Genomic DNA, 26,543 nt, shown 5'->3' on the forward strand with positions numbered 1-26,543 from the left:
GTAGTGAACCATAGCCAGGTTCAAAGAGACAATGGAAAGATCAGCTTTTATTAGGTTTTAGGAGGAAATTGGGGAAAGTTGTTTAAACAAAGGTTTATTGATGAAAAACAAGAGTTTGAGGTAGTGATGGTTTCTCATTGGCGGCAATCAGTGGTTAGTATGTTGTTGCTAGGGCAGGGAGGGGTCTTCCTTCCTTAAAGGCAGGAGATAAAATTACTGTGTGAAAACCATACTACTTTGTTCCAATAATTCTTTTTGTTTTTTTTGGTTCCTTTTTTTTTTTGGTTCCAATAATTCTTAACTTCCTTCTTCCTGATGGTTATGTAGGCTACAATGGATGGTACATGCACAAAAGCTCTTTCTTCAGGGCTTCCCAACTCCATTTTAAATGAGATTTCCTTTATTTATTTTCACAGGTTTATGAATTGATCTTTGACTGTTTTCTATTTTCTTGTATTATTTATTTATTCATTCAGGTTTTCTACCTCTTCTTGTGTCAGTTTTATTAATTTCTAGTTTCTTAGGAAATGATCCATTTTATGTAGTTTGAAAATTTTATTGGTATGTTGTACTTATATTCTATTACAACATCAAAACTTTCTTTCATAGCTGTTAAATCCCTTTTCTTATTTCTAATGTTTTTGTAATGAGGTTTGTCAGAATGTTATTTTGTTTTACTGGTCTTTTTTGAGAAAAAAAGCTTCTGGTTTTTTTGTTTTTAAAGATTTTAGTTATTTATTCATGAGAGACACAGAGAGAGAGAGAGAGAGGCAGAGACACTGGCAAAGGGTGAAGCAGGCTCCCTGCAGGAAGCCCGATGTGGGGATCGATCCTGGAACCCCAGGATCACACCCTAGGCTGAAGGCAGATGCTCAACTGCTTAGCCACCCAGGCATCCCAGCTTCTGGTTTTATTGACAAAATTTGTAGGTTGGTTGTATTTATTTTATTGAAGTATACTTGACATATAATAAGATGCCAGAATAAGTGAACGCTTTGGTGAATTTTAGATATTGGGTACATCCATGTATTTAATATCCAAAATGAAAGAGCATTTCCATAACAACAGAAACTTCCCTAGTGTTCCTTTTCAGTTCTCTCCCTACGCCTGAAGACAATCACTTTCTGAATTTTTTAAATCACAGATTAGTTTTGCCTTTGTTCAATATAAAGTTTTTGAGATTTGTCAATGCCATGCGTATTAGTAAACTGGTCTTTTTTATTGCTGAGTAATGTTTCATTATATGAATGTGCCACAACTTGTTTATTTACTGTCTTGTTGATGGACAAGTGATGGACAGCTGGATTGTCTGTTTTTCTTGTGTGTGGTTATTATGAATAAAGCTGCTATTAAAAACATTCTATACTAGTCCTCTCCAGTATGGGTTTCCATTTGCTTTACAATCTTGTCAGTAGTTGATATTGTCATTCTTTTTGCTTTTAGCCATTCTGTAAAGAATATAGGAATATCTTATGTTTTACATTTGCATCTTACAGACTTCTAAAGAATACCCAAAATACCATTATTACATTGAAAATAATCAGCAAAAACCCCTTAATATTGTCAAATATTTAGTCTGTGTTTAAATTTTCTCAATGGTTTTATGAAGTTTTTTTACATTTTGTTCAAGCCTATACCCAAATAAATAAATTGCAACTGGTTCATATGTTTCTAACATCTTTTAAAATCTGTATTAGGTTTCAACTGGAGAAGTAAACCAGGATATATATTTTTAAAGATTTTTATTTAATATATTTACAATATATTGGCTCATGAACCACATGGGTCCACTTATACATGGTTTTTTTTTGTAAATACAGTACAGTAATAAATTTTCTCTTCCTCATGATTTTCTTAATACAATTTTTTTCTCTAGTGTACTTTATTGTGAGAATGCATTATATAGCATACAAAATATGTGTTAATTGACTGTTTATGTTATCATTAAGGCTTCCAAACAGTGGTAGCTATTAGTAGTTACATATAATCCAAATTATATGTGGATTTTTGGCAGCGTGGGTAAAGGAGTCATTGCGCTTAACCTCCACATTGTCCATGTGTGGATGGATGGATGGGTGGATGGATGGATGGATGGATAGACAGACAGACAGACATGTGAGTATGTGATGGGATCTGTTTTTGGATTCTTTATTCTGTTATCTGCCTCACACCAATGCTGTGTGTTCTTGAGTGCTGTGATATAAAACTTATAGATTTGTTTTCTTTTTAGATTGTTTTGGGAATTTTAGATCACGTGCAGTTCCATAGAAATTTTAGAATTAGCCTGTCAAAATCTTCAAAATAAACATTTGCTGGAATTTTGCTAGGGATTGTGTGGAATCTCTAGCTCAGTTTGGATTGAATTGCTAACGTAATGACATTGAATCTTCTAATCTTCTAAACATCATATACCTTGTCATTTATTTAGGTTTGTAAAAAAATTTTGGTAGTATTTTGTAGTTTAGTAAACTTGTATTTCTTGCATTTGTTAGGCTTTAAAAATATTTAAAACAATAGTTCTGTTTTTAATTTCATTTAATTTCATTCTGCCAGTATATAGAAACACAATCCAGTTTCATATATTGATCTTGCATCTTACTACATAACTAAATTATTTAACCTGGTAACTTTTGTATATTTCATACAGTCTTCTGCATACATTTGTGTCATCTAGGAATAAAGAATCTTGGTCAAAAAAGCATATTACTTGTGTATATTTCACTTGTGTGATAAATATCTGAAGCATGCTTCACAAACTGCTACAGGGGCACATAAAACATCCTCTCCGCAAATGGAACCTCATTACAATAGCTGTACTTTTTAAAGTGAGTATAGAGGCACCTGGGTAGCTCAATGGCGTCTGCCTTCAGCTCAGGTCATGATCCTGGGGTCCTAGGATCAAGTTCTGCATCGGGCTCCTTATAGGGAGCCTGCTTCTCCCTTTGCCTGTCTCTATGTTTCTCATGAATAAATAAATAAAATCTTAAAAAAATAAAGTGAGAATATATAATTCAATCTTCCAGCATTTCTCATTGTTAGAAATTCAATATTTATGGCTTTTGTTTCTTTTTCTTGTTGTAATGCACTAAGATTTTCCAGTACATCATAGAATAGAAATGATGAGAATGGATTTCTTCACCTTGTTCCTGATCTTTGGGGAAAAGCATTTAGTATCTCACCATTAAATATATTTGTTAGTTGTACTTTTTTCATAGATACTATCCATCTGCTTCAGATAGTTCTGTTCGTACTTGACTGAAAAGTTATTAATAACGGGTATTTGATGCTTTTTCTGCATTTGTTGAGATGATCAAATAGTTTTTCTTTATTCTACCAATTGATAAACTATTTTTTTGTAAATTAAACCAACCTTGTATTCCTGAGATTAAATCCTACTTTGTCATGATGTATTTCACTTTTATATTTTGTTGGATTTCTTTTTCTAATACTTAAAGGGTTTTCTTTCAGTGCTCATGAAGGATGCTGGTCTATAATTCTCTTCTGTTAAATATAGTTTTGTAATGGTTTACTGTCAAGGTTAAATCTCCAGCTTTTGGTTTGTAGAGCATAAATTTCTTCAGTTTTAAATTACTTTCCTCTTCTGTTTTCTCAAGGTTTATTATTATTTTCTAAATTTTTAATCGAATATCATTTTGAATCACAAATATAGTATAACTATCTCTCTGACTATTGCTTTGGCTACCACATTTTATTTATTTTTTTAAAAATATTTATTTATTTATTCATGAGAGACACAGAGAGAGAGGCAGAGACACAGGCGGAGGGAGAAGCAGGCTCCTCACAGGGAGCCCTATGCAGGACTCGATCCTTGATCCTGGGATCACCCCCTGAGCCGAAGATAGGTGCTCAACCACTGAGCCACCCAAGCATCCCAAGCTACCACATTTTAAATAGATGTTGGATTTTATTTATAATAGAGGATATGAAATGTTGCAGCAGGAATACCATGTACTTCAGTCACAGATAGGTTCTAAGAATGATTTTGTATCTACTCAGTGTTTCTACTAGCTGCCTGTCGTCTTCTTTTTTTTTTTTTTTTTTCTTTTTTCTGCCTGTCTTCTGTGAATGCAGTATTGTCTCTAAATCTGGCCATTGACCTCCAGATTATAGGCAAGAATATGAGTCGGGGTAATCTGATGACATTTTATAGTTTGGCAACTCGCAGTTTTTGCTACTGACATTTTAGACTGGGTGATTTTTTTTTTATTGGGAGAGCATAGGGCTGGCTTGGGCACTGGAAAAGCATCTGACATCTGTCTGTTAAATGTCCATAGCAGCCTCCTTTGTGACAATTAAATTTTTCTCTAGACATTACCAATGTCCTGTGGTGAGGATGAGGTCAAAATTGCACCTGGTTAAGAACTATTGCTCAGGTCAGTTTCTTTGTTTCATTTTGTTATTGCTGTAGAGCTAGCTTTCCATGCAGAATGAATTCAAGGCAAAGGCAGCTATTTCAAACAGCAGGAAAATTATGGAATATATGCTGTGACTTCTACCTTGTTTGCTTTCATAAATGTTATGTGAACCAGGGACTAAGAGCATTTGAATATATGGTTTGAGACCGGGAGAACAGTATCTCTCTAGTCTGTGCCTTTTCTTTAGATGTATCCTACTAATTCTTTTAAAAGCAGAACTGCTTCCTTGGTTTTAAAGTCAGAGTAAGTATCCATTCATAATCTTCAACAGTCAGACAAGTATAACACTTGTTTATATTTCACCTGTGTTATGAATAGGTGAAGTCTGCTTTACAAGCTGTTACAGTGGCAGGTAAAACCTCCTTTTTAAAAAAAAATTTATTTATTTATGATAGTCACACAGAGAGAGAGAGAGAGAGAGAGAGAAAGGCAGAGACATAGGCAGAGGGAGAAGCAGGCTCCATGCACCGGGAGCCCAACGTGGGATTCCATCCCAGGTCTCCAGGATCGCACCCTGGGCCAAAGGCAGGCGCTAAACCGCTGTGCCACCCAGGGATCCAAAACCTCCTTTTAATAAATGGTGACACCATTATGATACCTGTGTATTTCAGAGTGAGTATGTATGACTCAATCTTCCCAACTTTTCCTCATTACTAGAAATTTCGTGTTGTGTTTGCCCTCCCCATTATAAGTATTAGTGTGAAAAATATTTTCTGTATATGGCAGAGACTTTTTCTTTTATGAATATACATATAAGTATGTATAAAAAGCCATATTACTTCCCCAAAGGACTGTGCAAGCCGTTTGTGATGTTACTTTTCCCTTCAGACTTTTTTGACACTTATTTTTGCCTTTTTTCCAACTCCCTAACTTTAAAATCACCATTTTAAAACTATTTAACAGTGAAGTGTATAAGATGCACTAGTATTAATATATTATACACATCTGCGTAACTGCTATCCAGATCAAGATCTAGAACATTTTTAATTCCCCATGGTGTACCCTCTTGTGCCTTTCCACTCAGTGCTTACTTTAGAGGTAACTAGTATATGATTGACTGTTATTTATTTATACGTGCATGTTTATTTTTTAGCGTTATAATTGACGAATAGAATTGTATATATTTGAAGTGCACAATGTGATGAGGTGGCATACATATACTTTTAAATGTTTATTACAAGCAGGTTAGTTAATGCATGCATTGCCCTACATAGTTAAGAATTCTTTATTTTGCGTGTGGCGAGAACCTGAGGTCTACTTTAGTATATTACTTTCTTAAATATAAGTTTTACTTGTCCTTAAACTTCATGTAATAGAATCTTCTATGTTTTACTTTTTTCTTTTGACATAATGCTGTGAGACCCGTCCATGTTTTTACATGAATTCTTGTTGTTCTTCATTTTCAGCTTTTTTGAGGCAAATTGATAAATAGAATTAAAATGTGTTTACAGTGTACAGCATGATAGTTTGATATGTATATACATTGTGAAAGAATTCCCACCAAGTTAATTAACATATCCATCACCTCACATATTTCTGTGTGTGCACCCATAAGTTCTTCCTTAGCAAATCTCAATTATACAATATTATCAATAGTAGTCACCATGTTATACATTACATCTTAGACCTTATTTATCATGTAACTGAAAGTTTGGATACTTTTACTGCCCTTTCCCTATTTTCTCTATCCCTCTGCCCCTAGTAACCACCATTCTACTCTGTTTTATTAATTCATCTCTTTTTTTCCCAAAGATTTCCACATGAAAGTGATAGTAGTTCTGTTTTTAATTTCTTGAGGAACCTTCATACTGTTTTCCATAATGTCTATACCAATTTACATTTCTACCAACATTTTATAAGATTTCCCTTTACTCCACATCCTTGCCAGCATTTATCTTTTATCTTTTGTATAATAAACATCTTGACAGGTGGAAGTAATATCTCGTTGTAGTTTTGATTTGCATTTCCCTGGTAATAGTGATGTTGAGTGCCTTTTCATGTACCTATTGCCTATTAGTATATCTTCTTTGGAAAAGTGTCTGTTCAAGCCCTTTTCCCATTTTATTTAAGTAATTTATTTATTTTAAGATTTATTTGAGAGAGAGAGAAAGCGAGGAGAGAAAGGGGCAGAGGTAGAGAATCTTCAAGAAGATGCCTGCTGAGCATGAAGCCTGATACGGGACTCCATCTCCTAACTCATGAGATCATGACCTGATCCAAAACCAAGAGCCCGAGCATGAGCTGATCCAAAACCAAGATTGAGCACTCGATCCCGGACCCCAGATTACACCTGAGCTAAAGGCAGATGCTCAACCAACTGAGCCACCTCTTTTTTTTTTTTTTTTTTAAAGATTTATCCTTTGTCTATTTTTAAATGAGGGTTGTGGGGTTTTGTTTTTGTTTTTGTTTTTTTGCTATTGAATTATATGTGTGTGTATTTTAGATATTAACCCCTTTGTCAGATATGTGGTTTGTAAATATTTTTTACCATTCTATAGGTTGCATTTTTGTTTTGTTGATGATTTCCCTTGCTGAGCAGAAGTGTTTTGGGATGTCTGAGTGGCTTAGTGGTTGAGCATCTGCCTTTAGCTCAAGGTGTAATCTGAGGTCCGGGATTGAGTCCCACATCGGGCTCCCTATGGGGAGCCTGATTCTGCCTCTGCCTCTGTGTCTCTGCCTCTCTCTCTCCCTGTCTCTCATGAATAAATAAATAAATATTTTTTTCAAAAAAGTGTTTTAGTTTGATGTAGTCCCACTTGTTTACTTTTGTTTTTGTTTCCTCTACTTTTGGTGTCACATCCAAAAAAATCATTGCCAAGATTGACTTGAGGAGTTTACCCCCTGTTTTCTTCTAGTAGTTTTATAGTTTCAAGTTTACTTTCATTTCTTTAATATAGTTCGAGTTGATTTTTGTATATGGTGTAAGATAGAGGCCCCACTTCATTCTTTTGTATGTGGCTTTCCAGTTTTTTCAGCACCGTTTATTAAAGACACTATCTTTTCCCTGTTGTATATTCGTCTCCTTTGATTCTTTTGTAAGATTTTATTTATTTATTCATGAGAGACATACTCTGGGACTCTGGGATCACGCCCTGAGCTGAAGGCAGACCCTCAACCACTGAGCCATTCAGGCATCCCTCTTGTCTCCTTTGTTGAAAATTTATGGATTACTTCTTAATCCCTTTTACCTGCTTTAGCCTATCTTTCCACTACCCTTCCTTCTGGCAACAACCAGTTCTCTGTATTTGTACATCTGTTTCTGTTTATTTTGTTTGTTCATTTGTTTTTAGATTCTACATGTAAGTGAAACCATATCACCGAACTACTTTCTGGATTTCACTCAGAAGGAACTGCCTTGTGTGTTGCTATACACTTGGTGTGCTGATGGCAGGCAGGAAGTTCAGGAGCCTTCAATGTTTCCAGATCTGTCTGGTGGTTCCTTTGTTCTTTTTGTTGCTATATAGTATTCCACAATATATCCTTTCTCTTTGCTATTTGGATTGTTTTTAGTTTGGGGCTATTATGAGTAATGCAGCTATACACATTCTTATGCATGCTTTATGGTATACAGATGAATTAATTTCATTTTTGGTATATATTTAGATGTGAGATTGCTGGGTTTTAGAGTGAATATATGTTAAATTTTAGGTTTTTTTCTGCCAAGGGATTTTACAGAGTAGTTGTTTCAATTTAATCTCCAACCTTTAATATAGGGGAGTTCTAGTTGTTCTACATCCTTGTCAACACTTGGTATGATTTCTCTCTTTGCAATTCTCTTGGATATGTTGTGGTATCTCATTGTGGCTTTAATATTCATTTCCTCATTGAGGAAATGAAACTCTTTGGCTCTTTGTATCTCCTTTTTTATGAAGGATCTATTTATGTTTTCTGTCCATTTTTAAATTGCATTGTTTGTCTCTTACTAATAGGAATTCATTATATATTTTGCATATGAGCCCTTTGTTTTTTTGTTTTTTTTTTTCATATGAGCCCTTTGTTAGATGTATTGCAATAATCTCTTAATCTGTGCTTGTATCTTTACTTCTTTAGTAATGACTTTTGATATAAAATATTTTGATAAAGTATAATTTATCAAATGTTTTTCTTGTAGATTTACATATTATTTAAGAAATTTCTCCTACCCTACTCACAAAAATGTTCTTCTATATTTTCTTCTGGAAGCTTAGTTATTTCAGCTTTCACATTTAGGTCTATGATCCCTCTCAAATTAATATTTAATATGGTGTGAAATAAGAGTGAAGTTAATTATATTTTTTTCAAGATTTTATTTATTTATTCATGAGAGATAGAAAGAGAGAGGCAGAGACATAGGCAGAAGGAGAAGCAGGCTTCCAGCAGGGAGTCTGATGTGGGACTTGATCCCCAGACCCGGATCACGCCCTGGGCCAAAGGCAGACACTCAACTGCTGAGCCACCCAGGTGACCCTAATTATATTTTTCATATGGATATCCAGTTGTTCCAATACTTAGTTATAGTGGCACTTTGGTCGTAAATCAAGTGACCGTATATATTATCACTACCCTCAGATTTGACAGTGATCTCCATATGTATCCTACTTATACATCTTTTCATTAGGGTATATATGCAGGACTACAATAATGAGTAAAATTTTCTGGTCTTGCTAGTTGAACTTAATAGTTGAATTACTTCTTTCTTTCTTAATAGAAAAGAGTAGAGGCAGTTTGAACCCATAACCCTTCTATCTCTGACCTTTCTGTTTCATTTATTTTTTTCTTTGAAATTGTTCATTTTTCATTTGGAAGCTCACTTTTTACTTAATAAATAAAAATAATGGTTCACTGCTGGCCTTCTACAAATTTTGCATGGTTACTTTTATATTTAAATACAAAACTTGAGAATTTGAGTGTTTTTAAGTTTTCAATACCAACTTTAAAAGTACTCTTACTACTTATGTCATAACTCACATATTTTGAACAAGGTATTTGATATGCTCAGTTTCACCTAAATTATTGTGATTTGTTTTACCTCCAGGCTATATATGTCACAAATGCAACAGGAGCTTAATTACTCAGGAAAAAATAATTTGAAAATAAAATTATTTAAAGAACTGAGATAAGAGATGGCCAGTTGGATGGTTTGTTCAATCATTGGGTGTTTTTTTCACCAGAGGCTACAACCTTACAGAGCTTGTGATAAGGGATTTTGTCATGTGAGTTTTGCTTTTTTATAGACTAAATTTTGTGAGCTTGATTCTCAGATTCAGATGATTGGGATGAGCTCTCATTAGTTCCTTATCTTCCCACTCTTGTTTTAATTTTATACTCTGTTATTTGGTATGCTTCTAGGTACTTTGAGGAATATATTTAAATAGCTCTCTATGTATTTTCTTTCTGCCAAGAAAGTAATGATAATCTGGACGGCCCAAGGCAAGAATGTGTCACCTGATGTCTGAGGAGAGGAATTACCTTCAAATTTTAATATTTCTGGTAACAAGGTATTTGTTAGTTGATTAGTTGATTGGGAGTAAGGTTTTTCTAATTTCCTTTTTTTTTTTTTAACATTTTATTTATTTATTCATGAGAGACACAGAGAGAGAGAGAGGCAGAGACACAGGCAGAGGGAGAAGCAGGCTCCATGCAGAGAGCTCGATGTGGGACTCAATCCTAGGTCTCCAGGATCACGCCCTGGGCTGAAGGCGGCGCTAAACAGCTGAGCCACCTGGGCTGCCCTGGTTTTTCTAATTTCCTATGTGAAGAAGTGTCTTAAAATTAACTATGCTTTCCAGTTTTTTGTTGTGATTTATGAATTTTCAGAATTGTGTTTTGTTATGTAGGTATATCCATTCCTGGTCTCAGAAAGTAAAGTTTCAGGGAGAAAGTGAGGGGAAACTCTGTTATATAATATTTAGTCATTTATATTCATTTTTAAAATTTCGGCGGTTAGGCAAAGAATATTTCTATGGAGCTGATATGTTAACAAGATTGGGTAGATATCCATAGAATTTTTTAAAATAAGTTGGTCGAGAAATTAGATTAGAGAAAGAGATGTACAAGAGTGTACATATCAGTGGACCATATAGGAAGTACCACCAAGAATTTAGACCAGTCCTCATTACCTATCAAGAGCTTTGGCATTTGGCTTGCATTCTTTCCACATTGACTTAGGACATCATCCTGGGTCATCTGTTTTAATTCTTCCATCTCAACTTCTATAAATTTTATTCTGACTCCATTCTCTTTCAGCAATCCTTTCACATAGTCTTTTGTTACTATGAGAACTTTTATACCTCTGAATATTATATTTCAGTATCCTACTCTGACTTTAACCTTCTAGTTTCCTCACTCCCTAACTTAATACACCTTGTTCTCTGTTTAATCTCACCAAGACCTTTAAATCTTGACATCTTTACTTTCTCTGAGTCTATCAGTCCTTTCTTTGCTGAACCTGAAGTTCATCATCACTCTTTAGAAGATTTTCTCACCATTGTCCTCTTTGTCTTTCAGATGCCCATCCCTGTATCAGAATTGCAGTTTCTATGTTTCCATGGTCAGGTTGCTGAATCTACCTGAAGGAAATGACATATTATCCAGATTGGTGCCATTTCGTATTTATGGTACCCATACTCATCGGGCTCTTAATGTTGCTGTTTTCTTTCCTCTTTTTTCTTTTTCCTTCTCTTTTTTCTTCTTTTTCTTTTCCTTTTCCTTCTAAGAATGTATTTTTATGTAATCTCTATACTTAACATGGGGCTCAGCGCCATAGCTCTGAGATCAAAAGTTGCGTATTCCACTGACTGAGTCGGCCAGGCACCCTCAGTGCTGCTCTTTAATGATCCAAAGATTTCCTGCCTGAGGAAGGCATTCTTTTGCCTGTGCCTACAAAGTTTAGAGAAAAACACCTTGAAGAACTGGAAAAGGATTTTTTTGTGAGAGCCCATATAGGAATAAGGATAGAGTTTTCCTGAAAGGAGACACTCTTGTTTGGTGTGTCAGAGTAGTTAACAAATAGAAGAACCCAGACTCCTCAACTGCCTCTGCAATACTGTTCCTCAGGGTGTCCAGAGTATCAAGAGTGAGAATGGCAGAAAACTAAGTTTCCCCCCACCCACCTCAACACTTGCCTGCATATCTGCACCAGTTCTCAATTCCTGGTTCCTTTTCTTATTAAGAGCTCAGTTTTTGTTTTCGTAATCTCATATCCTCCTCATTTCTCCAATATCTTCCAGTGGTTGATAACCTCCTTTCATTGCTTTGACATTAAAAATGGGGAAAAGGTATGAGAAAGAAAAGTTAGAAAAGTCATTGTCTTAAGTTTAGTAAGACTACGTACTTAAGTGAGAATTTCTACATGCAGAACAGAATGCCTTCTCATCCTAAAATCTAATTTATACATATCTTATTGATCACAGTAATATTTCCATAAGTGTATAGAAATTGTTAAAGTATAATTGACATAATTTAAGGTGTGTGTTTGGAAATTATAAGCTATTGTGAAAATATGCTGAATAAAGTAAAATGAAAAGTACTAATGTCTTGCTAAAAATTTTCATTGATTCTCCAGAGAGGCCTATTGCCTAAGTAATTAGTGGTGGATGGTTTATGTGGCTCTTGTACAAGCATGTGACTCTAAATACAGGTTATGTTAATATCTTCTTTCAGTCAGCTCCTTTGTTTCAATTTTGAATTTACTATGCAATTTAAGAATATGAAATACTTCCGATGAGTGAATATCCTGTTTCATTGATGGTGTAATGTCTTGTTTGCTTGGAAGGTGTATACCTCATGATGATACATTGCTGTCTTGGTACTAATCATCCTGAAACAGCAAGAACAGTTTTCTTCAAGACCAGATAATCCTTGAAATTCTGGGTCTGCATATCTCTAACTCATTTAAAGTAATTAAAGTGACATTCTAACCAACTCTTTATAAACTATATTACACTAGTTTTTATAGTTGAGTGTAGGACAAAGTGTTTTTGAGAGGAGGTCAAAGAAATAGCAATGAGAAAGGTTAAGGGAATGAAAATATGTGCTTTGGTATTGTCAGGCAAAGCCACAGCTCTATTTCTCACCTCATATGCAGGGTAAGGATAGTATATTAGAAGATTGGTGGAGAAACAAACTGTCATTTATTTTGGGGATTGCTTAGCATCTAGATAGGGAGAATGAGAAAGGAGAAATAGGGAAAATTTTATCAAGGGTACAGGAAGGCAGTGGGAATGAAGTGGAAATGAGAAAAAAAATGTGTTATTTTGTATAGAGAAGGTAGATTAGCAAAAGAATTTAAGGCTAAGAGTCAGTCAGCCTTATGTCATATATATAAATATAAAGGATCTATTTTGTATTACAGAGAATGTTAATAGATAAAGTGTTTGATGTTTGTACATTCTGTGTTTAAACAAATGATTTGGAAATCTTCTGACTATGCACTTTTGAATAATTGATATTCAGAATACATTTTGTTATCTATGAAGATGTTTGGTGGAGCTGATTTGCATTAAAACGTTCTTGATTCTCAGTAAGAGAAATACACAGATGCACAAAACAGTTAATTATCTTTCTTTTAAAATAAATGTCAAGAGAAACATTTAAAAGTAAGATAAAATATAGTGCTTAAAGAAAATTCTCAGAATTCAAACTATTTTATAATTATACACAGGGTAATGTAATTTTATATATTTTAATGTATATGTTAAAGATCTTATGGAATCTTTTTTAAAAAAATTCATCAGACATAATTGCTTTTTCAAATAAACTCAGACTTCTTTCTTTCAATAGTTTCCTATAGGTCTAGGATACCTCTCTATTAAAATATTTGATCTGTATTTGTAATATTTAGAATTTATTTGTGTTTATCTTATTTTCTCACTTTGTAGTTTTGTTTTTTGAAGATTTTTTTTATTTATTCATGATGGGGGGCGGAGGGCAGAGAGAGGCAGAGACACAGGCAGAGGGAGAAGCAGGCTCCATGCCGGAGCCCGACGCGGGACTTGATCCCGGGACTGCCGGATCGTGCTCTGGGCCAAAGGCAGACGCTAAACCGCTGAGCCACCCAGGGTTTTTTAACTGGCAGAAGTACTTCTTTTGCTTTGAGTAGTTCAGTAGAGTCCAATTAACAGGGGCAGTGTTGATGTAGGGTAATGTAACCCAGAGCTATCATTGCATATTAAAAGGACATTGTGTCCTAGAACCCAGTTACTATGAAATAAGCTATACTTATACATAAGTATAGTTATAAGACCTAATGGAGGGATCCCTGGGTGGCGCAGCGGTTTGGCGCCTGCCTTTGGCCCAGGGCGCGATCCTGGAGACCGGGGATCGAATCCCACGTCGGGCTCCCGGTGCTTGGAGCCTGCTTCTCCCTCTGCCTGTGTCTCTGCCTCTCTCTCTCTCTCTCCGTGTGACTATCATGAATAAATAAATTTAAAAAGAAAAAAAAAAAAAAAAGACCTAATGGAGATCAGTAGCATTTGTTTAGCTGTTACCCATAAGTATAATACATATAAAAATGATTCATTTGTCATTGTTATCTTACCAGTTAATATTTTGTAAATATATATTATCAAAATAGGGTAACATGAAATTTTTCTATGCAGAGATGATCTGATATTCATTTTGAATATGAAAATATAAGTATTATGTCTTTAGAAATCTTGTCATTCAGAAAGTGATATTAACTGTTTTTATTACTGTTAATAATAGGTTGAGGTTAGGCTCCTTCTGGTTGTAAACCTTCCATATTCTCCCTTTTACTTTGTAGGGAGAGACAAGGGACCCAACAGGACAATTTAAATGATTAGTACTCACTTAGAAATGGGAGAATGGAAAATTAGCTTCTAATAGATGAATTGGAGTTCCCATCTTCCTCCAAAATTAATTGGCTAGTAACAACTAGCTGGTTAATGTTTTTAAGCTGTTTTTCTAATTTTCCTGTACCCCAGCTGTTTATATATCCATTGAATTTGTAGTGATCTGTTAGCTGATGTGAGAGATTGAGAATCAGTCTGAGTTAAAATGATATTTATTACTGGAGTGCTTGGGTGGCTCAGTTAAGCATCTGCCTTCAGTTCAGGTCATGATCTCAGGGAGTCTGCTTCTCTCTCTCTCTCTCTCTCTCTCTCTGCCCCTCTCTCCATTTGCACACGCTCTCTCTCTCTCTCTCAAATAAATAAAGTCTTTTAAAAATAATATTTATTACTGTCTTAAAATTCTTTACCCAGTATTGCTTCTCGGCCTTTTGGCTAAGATAAAGTGTAAAACTTTTTACCTACCATATCCTTTGTTAATATATTTGGGAGAAAAGATGAGAAAATTAATTTTCTAAGAAGGAAAGTAGAAATTTATCTTATTTGTGTTATTTTTATTCTTGGGGGAAAAAGAATTGTTATTGAAAAATATCATAAAACTATTTTATTTCTACTTCCTGAAATTTTTAATTATTTTCAGTCAAGATAAAGAAAAAGAAAACCAGTATAAGGCTTTGGTAAATATTTACTTAATTTTCCATTACCTAGATGATTTTTTTCCCCCTAAATCTGCTCCTCCTTTAGTGTTTCCCATAAACCAAGAATCTTCGATTGGAACCCTGGGACTTGTTCTTGATTTTTTTTTTTTTCCTTACCATGTATATATAATCTATCGACTAAGTCTCTGGACTTTACATTCCAAACATGTCTTTAATCTATCTGCTTCTCTTCATCTTCTCTACCATCCTAGTATAACCCATTATCATTTATTTAGACGACTGCAAGAGCCTCATAAGTGGTGTCTATGCTTTCACTCTTGCTTTCTTATATACCACTGGATTATCCTGACAGTATTCGGAATGGTCTTTAAAAACTTTCTTGCTAATAAAACTAACCAGTATACTAAGCAGCCAATTTATTATTTGATAAACTTGAAAATAAAGAGAATCAAGTATTTATCCTTTTCTTACACTGTGGAGCATATGGTTGACAAAGGAGGTTTTTCCTTTACTGAAGTATTTCAGTTGATAGGTAAAGAAGGAATTATAGAATTATAGTATCAATATTTTATACCCCTCTCATTAAGTATTATAGTAGGATAATTATTGCTAACTGCTAATATGTGCATGTAGAGATAACATATTGTATGCCTCCCAGTTGGAGTATATAACATGAACTATGGAGTAGTTTTGCTAGAAATTTGAACTTGAGTCTGGTTAAACATTCAGATCTACCTATCATTTGTAGGAAATACAGAAGACAGAGGAACATGTTAAATGACACTATAAGGATACCATCAGGAAATCTGGAGTGTGGAAAATCCTATAGGACAAATAACCCAGTTTTTTCCCCAACAAATTGTAAGAAGAAAAAAGTGAAGGAATCATAATCTATAGATTAAAAGACCAAGAAACTTATTATTTGCAACATCTGGACCTTATTTGGGTTTGATTTGAACTAGTAAGCTTTAGAAAAAATTAATACACAGGAAAATTTGGACACTGTCTAGGGAGTTGGTAATTTTAATGAATTATTCTTGAACATAAAGATTTAATGATAGTAATGTTGATAGGGGTTATATTTGCAAGAAGAGTCCTTATCTTTTAGTGATATATAGTAAAATGTATATAATGAAATGTATATGATGAAATGATACAATATCTGAGGAATAGATAAGAATGAGTAAAGGTACAAATTAAACAACACTGGCCATGAATTGATAATTGTTGAAACTGAATGATAAATATATATGGATCTATTTTGCTCTGTTCTCTCTTTTCATACACATTTAAACTTCCTATAATTAAATTTAAAACAAAAAGCCTTTGCACTTAGACTCTAATTCAAACTCTTTATTTTAACAGATTATACCCAATCTGACCTCTACTTAGCCCATATCTAGCATGTTCACCCTTGCTCACATTACATTTGCTTTTTTCCTTTTCCTCAGATACCCCAAATTCATTCCTACCTTAGAGCCTTTGAACTTGATGTTCTATCTGGACCCTTTGTCCCCTAGATCTTCAGTGTCTGTCCCCTGTTGGCATTCAGGTCTCATTTTATTTTTATTTTTTCAGGCCTCATTGTAATGTCACCCTAGAACAGCTACCTGTGACAATCATTTAATCTAGTTTTATTTTCATTGGAGCACTTACCCTGATTTGACATTTTCTTTTGTATTTATTTGTTTATTCATTGTTTCCACCCATTAGAGTATAAACTACAGGTGGGTGGTGGTAAGACTTGACTCTCTTGTTCACTTTTAAATTTCCAGGACTTTACCAACAAATAGGTGGCAAATATGATTGGTACTCAACAAATGTTTTTTTGAGGGCAGCCCAAGTGGCTCAGTGGTTTAGCGCCACCTTCAGCCCAGGCGTGATCCTGGAGTCCCAGGATTGAGTCCCACATCAGGCTCCCTGCATGGAGCCTGCTTCTCCCTCTGCCTGTCTCTGCCTCTCTCTCTCTCTCTTTCTCTCTCTCTCTCTCTTTCTCTGTCTCTTATGAATAAATAAATAAAATCTTAAAAAAATAAATAAAATTTTTTAGGGTGAATAAATTAAATGTTTATGAAGCTGTCGAATGCTAAGAAGATTAACATTATTAATCTTTTACTTTTAGAATATCAACAGTATATAGTATTGTTGCCTAGTGAAAGTATTTAAAATTCAACTGGCATTTTCATTTATAAGTGTTTTCAAAGGCTCATGTGCAAGAGAATTAGCTTTGTAGCAAAGCTTCAGAAAGATTTTTGAAAATTCACAAAATGTCAAATTTTCTGTTAGCATTTGTTTAAAAATATTTGTATTTTGGGTAATGTCACATTTTGTCTAAGAGCTGTTTTTTGTATCTACATAAGTAGAGGTTAAAATTTGTGATATGTGTTTATATATGTGATATGAAAATTTGGCATACATTTCTTGGTTCATGTGAATGATAATGAAACACTTATAATTATATCTTCCATCAAGAAGGAACTGAGAATTACTTTATAGATAAATGCATTAGAGTAGATGAAACTGTAAAATTATTGAGATCTTCTCTTTATAGAAAAAAAAAAAACATAGAAGGGGCACCTGGGTGGCTCAGTTGGTTAAACATCTGACTCTTGATTTTGTCTCACGTCATGATCTCGGGGTCATGCGATTGAGCCCACATTGGGCTCCATGATCAGCACAGTGTCTACTTGATATTCTCTCTCTCCTTCTGCCTCCTTCCCTCCCCCTCTTCAGCTCTCTCTTGGTCTCTCTCTAAAATAAGTAAATAAAATCTTTAAAACAAACAAACAAAAGAAATAATATATTTGTTTTCAAATATGTGTATGTAAGATATATAAACAAATATATGTATGTATGATATATAAATATATAAATAAATCTAAGTAAGTATTGTCATTCAACATAATGGCTTTTGGGAAGTTGTTTATAATGTTTATTAGAATAAAATGATGTGTTTCACTGACAAAATAATTTTACTGTAATATTTATTAGAGATACATATGTGATGCAGACTGGTGGATTCCCTCTGTGTGTCCTCAGGAAGCGTTCTCTCCACAGCACACAGTATGTGCTGCAGAGTTGGGCTCATTTGGGCCATGGCAGAGGTTGTTCCTTTCATCATTATCCATGTGGCATATGGGAATTGTAGATCATGGCCTTTCCACCAGAAATATGCCATTATCTGCTTCTCTTCTTCACTGTATTCTATTAAATGATACAAATCTGGGAACTTCTTCAGATTTGGCTCTGTGCCAAGACACATTTTAAGTGGATTTGCTTGTTTGTTCTTGTACTCATTTCCTCATTTAAGTCTGTTTTCAACACAGGTTTATTGTGGCTTGTCATGTGGAAAACACGAGCTTAGAGATTGTAAGGAATTATAGAGATTGAACAAAGCATAATATATTCACTCCAGGGCTATTTCCTTTGGTAGTTTCCCTTTTGGAACTTCTCTTCTGGAATTGCCTTTAGAATGAATCTCTAAGTTATTTATATGCCCACACATTTATCTTAGTTTAGGAGGAGTCAGAGAAAATGAGCCTTTCCTCAGAGTCTCCCAGGAACAGAAGGATGAGAAGAGAGAATATCACTAGGCCCCGGATGAACCCAATGCTGGAGTCTCAGGGGCCTAGTTTTCTACCAAGGAAAAGTGCTGATTTTTCTTGTCATGGTCCCAGCTTTGCTCCTCTGCTCAGCCTCTAGTTTTTAGAAGTGCAGTTCCCAGAATGCCCCCTTCCTTTAGTTGCCTAACATTTCCACTTAGGGAAGAAGACTGCTTACCCTCTTGTGTTAGGATTCCAGAGGCATTGTCATCTTGCTGGATGGTGAAATGAGATCTCTCTAGTACCTTGCCATTTGATTTCTTTCTGTTGCGCTTAGAACCTGAAGATTGAGGAGTCTCAGATCTCTCAAGATGTTTGAGCCCTGGCTGGCCATAGGGCTTTCTGTGAGCTGTCTTGTTTCCTCCTTGGAAAACGCTTGCTTGGAAGGGAGCTCAGTCTGGCTTCAGTGTGTCATCTGGAATAACTGGGTGTTTGGAGGCAAGTCCAATTCAGATGAAGGTGCCTCTGAGGTTATAACAGGCCCTCGGGGAAGATTTGATTTGTGGGCTTCTGTCTCACAGACTTTATTCAGCTATTTTACCAGAGGGCTTGTGGGAAGGGGTGTCTCCACTACTAGTCTTCATGATATCCATGCAGTGCCAAGGATAGGAGAATGGGGATTTGAATCCTGGGCCTGAATAGGACTTTTGAGGTGCTCCTCTGTGGGTAGGTTGGGCTGTGGGGTTTGCATCTGGATGAGGGTGCACAGGATGCCTGCACTAAGTGTATGAAGATCTGCCATCCCAGCCAGATGCTTGTGCTGTGGAGGCTGCACTGAAGTGACTGGGATGCTCTTGGGTGAGCCCATCTCAACCAGGAGGAATAGTGTGGGGCCAGGTCCAGCCTGGGTGAGGAGAGGATACTGGACTGCACTTCTGTCTTTGCGTACATAACAACTCCAGTTTGTTGGTTGATAATTTAACTATTGTCTCATTAAAGGATATTGCTGTTTGAGCCATTTCTTCTTCATTTTGAAAAATATTGTACTGAGCATCTTTATATATGAGATAGTACTGTTTTTGGATATATGGTTTGTGTTTATTAACCTGTTAAAGCACAGATTATGGTATACATAGATGTGTGTGGGGGCTAAGTGAACCAAATTCTTGTCTTTGCTAGTTTGATGTTCTCCTGGGTGCCTTTACATTGTACCAAGTTTTTTGAGAGCCAGTTTCTCTTCTTTACTTCCTTACTCCTTCCCTCCATCCCACTTCCCTCCCTCCCTCCCTCCCTCCTTCCCTCCCTCCCTCCCTTCCTTTCTTCCTTCCTCCCTTTTTAGTGAGAATATTTAAGTTCTACTCTCTTAGCAAATTTCAATTACACAGTACAGGGGATCCCTGGGTGGCGCAGCGGTTTGGTGCCTGCCTTTGGCCCAGGGCGCGATCCTGGAGACCCGGGATCGAATCCCACATCGGGCTCCCGGTGCATGGAGCCTGCTTCTCCCTCTGCCTGTGTCTCTGCCTCTCTCTCTCTCTCTCTGTGACAATCATAAATAAAAATAAAAATAAAAATAAAAATAAAAAAAAACAATTGCACAGTACAGTGTTACCAACTATGATCACCATGTTTCACAATAGTTCCTCATACCTTATTCATTTTATAGCTGAAAGTTTTTATCCTTTTAATAACCACTCCTTATTTCCCCCACATTCCAGCCTCTCACAACTACTTTACTACTGTTTCTCTGAGTTTGACTTTTTTCAAATTTTACATATACGATACCATACAGTATTTGTCGTTCTCTGTGTGACTTATTTTCACTTAGCAGAATACCCTCAAGTTCCATCCATTTTGTCACAAATGGCAGGGTCTTCTTGTTTCTCATAGCTGAGTAGTATTTTATTGCATATATATATGCATACCACATTTTCTTTATCCTTTTGTTTATTGACAGACATTTAGGTTGACCTGGCTCTTGTGAATAATGTTGCAATAAACATGGAAGTGCAGATATCTCTTTGATACCCTGTTTTCATTTTCTTTGGAAAATATATACCCAGAAGTGGGATTGCTGGATCATATGGTAATTCTATTTTTAGTACATGAACTTTTTGGCCATTTATTATGTCTCGTTTGGAAAAATATCTTTTCAGTTCTTCTGTCCAGTTTTTAATTGGATTGTTTTTGCTGTTGAGTTATATGAGCCCTTTATATATTTTGGATAGTAACCCCTTATCAGAGATGACTATCAGATATTTTCTCCCATTCAATAGGTTGTCTTTTCATTTTGTTGATTGTTTTCTTTGCTGTGCAGAAGCTTTTTATTTTTTACTTTTTTTTTAGAGAGAGACAGAGGGCATGGAATGGGGTAGGGGACAGTGGGAGAGGGAGAGAGTCTTAAGCAGGCTCTATCTATGCCCAGCATGGACCCAAAGCTGAGGCTTTCCCAACCTTGAGATCATGACCTGAGCTGAAATCAAGAGTTGGAGGCTTAACCAACTGAGCCACCCAGGTGCTTCTGTGCAGAAGCTTTTTAATTTGATGTACTCCTACTTGTTTATTTTTGCCTTTGTTTCCTTTGCATTTGGTGTTAAATACAGACAGTGTCAATGCGCTTAATACCCCTGTTTTCTTCTAGGAGTTTTACAGTTTCAGATCTATTTTCAATTCTTTAATCTATCTTAAATTGACTCTAAGATAGTGGTCTAGGTTCATTCTTCTGCATGTGGCCGTCCAGTTTTCCCAGCACCTTTTACTAAAGAAACTATCCTTTCCCTATTGTTTATTCTTGGGGAACCAGTTTCTTGCTTTGCTTTCTTTTCTTTTTTCTTTCTTTCTTTTTTTTTTTTTTTTGCCAAACATATCAGAAAGTTTAGTCATCCTATAATTACCAAGAATAAAATTGAATTGTTGCCATAGTTTTTTTGGAGAACAGAGGCCCTGTGTTTTCAAAATAAAGGGTGAAAGTATTTTGTAAAAGTGTTTTCTAAGTATATTAGAACATAAGTTATGCATAGGCCTTTAGGCAAAGATAATTGCTTAATATTTCATGTTTAAGGAAGTTTCTAACTTAACTCTGAATGGTTCTTAAGATGTGACAGGACCTATGAAATTGAGTATAAAAAATCTTTGAGTGAGTAGTTCTTGAAAGAGTCAGACACCTTACTTTTAGCTTTAATAGTAGTTGGTTTTTCCTTCAGTTTGATGGCCATCAGGAGACAAGGCTGCTTCTCCTATGATGGCCATGCCTATAGCATCTCCTAGTGTGGAACCCAGAGCCTGCAAACCACCCAATAACTGTCAGTGTTGATTTTGAGTGCTTTGTATTTCTGTGAATGATATGTCAGATGACAGATTTTAATGGTTTCCTTTGTTTTGAAGAGGACAAATTTAGAGTATTGATGGAAGTTTATGTGCAGAACTTTTTTGCCACAATTATTTGGTAATTTAAATGCAACCAAATTCAGTTTTTACAGATGTCTTGATCCTGTGTATAGGAACATCTGTGACCTACACTGCTAATGGGTGTGGATAGCTCTCCACGAAGGCAAGAATATCAGTCAATATTTTATTTTTACTGCAAAACATTTTTGCATTTGAACATCTGATTTTGGAATGCATGATTTTTTGGTTTATAGATATTTGCTGCTGAGCTTAGTTTATATATATAGCGTTTGGCTAGATATCTGTCACAAGCTTAAGATGATTGCTGATTGAAAGAATCTAGCTGAGGAATGTTTAACTGGTTATTCTTGAGTTTCCTTCATGAATCACTTATGTAGCTCCCCTTCACAAAACCATGAAATTTATACTATGAGTTTTCATCAAGAGTCTGTGTAAGAAACATCTACATCTGTACTTCTTTTGGAGAGTGGTGGAAGAGGAATAGACAGGATAGAGGTAACATTGAAAGGCAGTACATTATATGAAAGGAATATGGGCTCTGGTGTCAGAGGTTAGTAATTCTGTTGGTGGGAGTATGTAGAAAGTCTCTTTTAATTGTCTCTGTGTTTTCCAACAAAATAAGACATTTATTAGATCAATATGTTCCTGGCATTTTGGTTGGCCTGAACATACAAAAGTAAGTAAGACTTGTCCTCTGCCCTTAAAAGACGGATTCAATATTTTAATAATAAGACAGCAGCATGACCCTATTGCTAATCCACATTTCTTTCAGTTGTTTTTCTTTTGTATCCAAGATTTAGCTTTAGTTTTCTCATTGTAGGGGGTGTGTGTGTGTGTGTGTGTGTGCGCGCACGTCCCCCACCCCCTATCTGTTTTTTCATGTATTGACTGGGGAATTGAGAGAAAGAGAAGGGGTGTAGTGATTGATTGATTCAAGCCATTAGCTAACATATGTTGGCAATCTATATATATTTCTTTACTCTGATTTATTGTCCTATACATTAATATTTCAGAATTACTGAGAGTATACTTGATTCAAGGAGTTAATTGTGTATATCTTCCTTGCTGGTACCAAAATAGCTTGGTTAGAACTTCAGCCTTTAATTTTGTTTGTTTATTCATAACTAGTTGACTATTTTATTATTTTTTTAAAAGATTTATTTAGAGGAGAGAGAGCAAGCATGCACACATGAGTGGAGGGAGGGGCAGAGGGAGAGAGAGGGAGAAAGAGAATCTCCAACAGACGCCATGTTGAATGTGGAGCCTGATGCAGAGCTTTGTCTCACGACCATGAGATCATGACCTGAGCCAAAACCAGGAGTCACTTAACTGATTGAACCAACCCTCTAGTTTACTGTTTTAAATATAAGACTCAAGCATTGGACTGTTTTGATGCAATTCTGCAAAAGTGTGCATTCATCATATGAAATAAAATTATTTCTTCTACTGGAAGAGAAAAAGAATTATATTAAAATGTGACTTAAAAACCATAGTCTGGAGACAGGTGGGTGGCTTAGTGGTTGAGAGTCTGCCTTCAGTGGTTGAGTGTCTGCCTTCAGTGCAATCCTGGAGTCCCGGGATCAAGTCCCACATCGGTCTCCCTGCATGGAGCCTACTTCTCTCTCTGCCTGTGTCTCTGCCTCTCTCTCTCTCTCTCTCTGCCTCTCATGAATAAATAAAGATAATATTTTTTAAAAATCAGTCTTACTAAAATTAGTCTAATTGATAATAAAGATTTTTTAAACTGGCAGCCATGATATTTGGAATAAAAATGACTTCTCTGGACATTGGTACTGAAACTGAGGCTGAGAAAATATGTTCCAAATAGTTTATATTTATTATTATTATCTTATTTGAGAAACCATAGCTTACAAAGTAGCTAGTTTATATATAGAACATGGGTTTGTGTTGAGTCTCATTATGATCCAATTATTTTTCTTCTGTTTCGTGGCATGGCTTATGGCCCCTACACTAGCCTATGTGTATGTATGTGCCACTAGAGAGAGGGATAGATCAGGGAAAATTGGAGTACAAGTCCTATTGGTCCATAGGTTTTTGGCATAATTTTTGTTTAAGAAGGTTATGATGATACTTACCTAAGTAATATTACTCTTCTAGTTGTATAGAGAGCAAAGTGAGGTCTAGAAAGATGACTTTCATGAAGATTACAAGTAATGTACTAAGTGTTTTGTTTATTGTCTTATTTTCCCAGCTTCATGAGGGCAGGAACTTCAGATGTTTTGTTCATTGCTATATTCTCAGTGTCTAGAATGGTGGTTGGCACATGTAAATGTTGGTATTAGTTTCTATGTAATTAAACTTTGTAATGATTATCCTCTGTACCCACTTATGTACAGTCTGGCTTTAAGCATGTACATTAATGTGTGATCTGTAATATTAAAATAAATATGAACACACTAGATACCTCTTCAGGCAAGAACAACTTCTAGATTCATTGCCACGTTCACTTGCTCTTCAGGGTACAAGACTATTGTGAACAAGCCTAGTTATAATGACCAATGTGCTTAAATGAGAATGAAGGAACAGCTGCTCATTTAATGGTCTTTTAATGAGATGCATAAAATTCAGTCCGTTTTTCTATTTCTTTGCAATTTCGTGATCTCAGGTTTCTTAGATGTCTTTTGGGTACTTCTGAAGTAATTATGTAGTTTAGGAAGTTGGAAATTGCTGAAGTTGATGTGGTGGGAATTAGGTGGTTTTATGTGTTTATTTTTTACCCAGTCTTTTTTACCCAGTCTGTTTCCCATATATTATCTGTATCACCTCCATCTCTATTCTCATAGATGTATGTATTCCTTAATCTTTCTCAAAATCCTTTGTGTTAAAAGAAGTTATAGTTAAAACCTGCTGCATTATTTAGTTTTTATTAGGAAGTCACTTAAAACAGTAAATTTATTGTTTTTTCTTTAGTTTTGTGGATGACTGGTCTACTTGTAAGCTTGAACAAGGTACACGTCACTAAAATGTAGAAATCTAAGTAATACATTCAACCAACATGTGTGACTTCTGCTCACTTCTTAGCCCTTATTTTTAGTCATTTACATATTTTTAAATTATATTCTGATTGAATATTTTCATGCTTAGTTTTACTCATGAGAAATTTCCCTTTAATTTGCAAAAAGCCATTTAACTTTGCTTGTGTCATGTAGGCATATGGCAAAGATATTTTTAAGTTACTTGTTTCGATCATTTTGGAATGTGGTGACCTCAAAAATGGGCAAATATTTTCTTAGCATTTGGTTAGAAGAATAAACGTGGTATGCTAATTGAGAGAAATTTTAATTTTGACTTATATGACAGGACAGGCTTGTATTTGTTTTTGTTTTTGTTTTCAGGCTTGTATTTGAAGTGATTTTTTTCAGTGTTAATATTATGGCTTGATTACCTAGTGCCTTTTTTTTAAAAATCCATAATCTCATTTCCTTTTTGGATAAAAACCCTATAAAGCAGACAATGGTTGTTATTATCCCTATTTTGCAGAGTGAGTTTTGGGCAAGTCATTTGACTTCTGAGTTTCAGTTCTTTATCTGTAAAATAAGAATATTGGGGAGGATAATCTCTGATGTCCTTTAGAGCTCTACAGTTCTCTGTTTATACCATTGTAAAATGAGGGAACGGAAACACAGATGAGTTAAATAATGTTTGTTCAAATAAGTGCAAATAATGAATTAATAATGAAATCTTCACATCTGACTTTCTGATACACTATGAATTGACACTTTCACACAGTCCTTATGCCTATTACTGAAGTTTTGCTGACTTCTTATTGAAAATTCAGCAGTTTATAAAAATTATGCTATAGATTTAATATTTTTTTAAAAACTCAAGTATATTTATACTATAATTTTCAAGTTAAATTTATATAGTTTAGTAGGTGCTCACTCATATTTTTAAAAGGAGAAGGTCTTATAAATATCAATTCCCTTAGCAACTAAAGACAAGTCAGAAAAGCATATCTGAAATTTTGTAGTATGGTATAATAAGTAGGTCAGAAGTAGAGCAGTCTCACCTGTAGCAAAAGAAATAAATAGAAAAGATACTTTTTTAAAAAAGGATTTTAAAAATATTTTTACTTGAGAGAGAGAGCAAGTGAGTGATAGAGAACATGAGTGGGGGGGAAGGGCAGAAGAAGGGAGAAACAGACTCCCCACTGAGCAGGGAGTCTGATGTGGGGCTCCACGCCAGGATCATGACCTGAACTGAAAGCAGACACTTAACTGACTGAGCCACCCAGGCACCCCAGAAATATTCTTTAAAAAAATTTTTTTATTATAATTGACATAAAATGTTACGTACATTACTTTTAGGTGTACAACATAGTAATTCAATAAATTTATACATTATGCTACGTTCACAAGTATAGTTGCCATCAGTCTTTATGCATATTACTTATTATTGACTATATTCTTTATGCTATGCTTTTTATTTCCATGACTTATTTATTCCATAACTGGAAACCTGTAGCCCCCATCCCCTTTACCTATTTTGCTCAGCCTTCCTCCCCTCTGTCAATCATTTGCTCCACCTTCCTCCCCTCTGTCAATCATTTGTTCCCTGTATTTATAAGTCTGATTCTGTTTTTTGTCTGTTTATTCATTTGTTTTTATTTTTTGTATTTTATTTTGGTTTTGTTTTTGGCTTCCACATATGAGTGAGATCATATGGTATTTCTGATTCTCAGTCTGACTTATT

General features: G+C 35.2%; 1 protein-coding gene and 1 pseudogene across 22 annotated transcripts in view; one reads left to right on the top strand and one right to left on the bottom strand.

Moving 5' to 3' along the window:
• Positions 1–26,543, top strand: part of NUBPL (nucleotide binding protein like) — a 230,506-nt gene that overhangs the window by 121,975 nt on the left and 81,988 nt on the right. The gene's annotated exons all lie outside the window — the stretch shown is intronic.
• Positions 18,512–19,293, bottom strand: LOC102154049 (annotated as a pseudogene).

Source organism: Canis lupus, chromosome 8 (genome assembly GCF_011100685.1).
Source record: "Canis lupus familiaris isolate Mischka breed German Shepherd chromosome 8, alternate assembly UU_Cfam_GSD_1.0, whole genome shotgun sequence".
Lineage (NCBI taxonomy): Eukaryota > Metazoa > Chordata > Mammalia > Carnivora > Canidae > Canis > Canis lupus.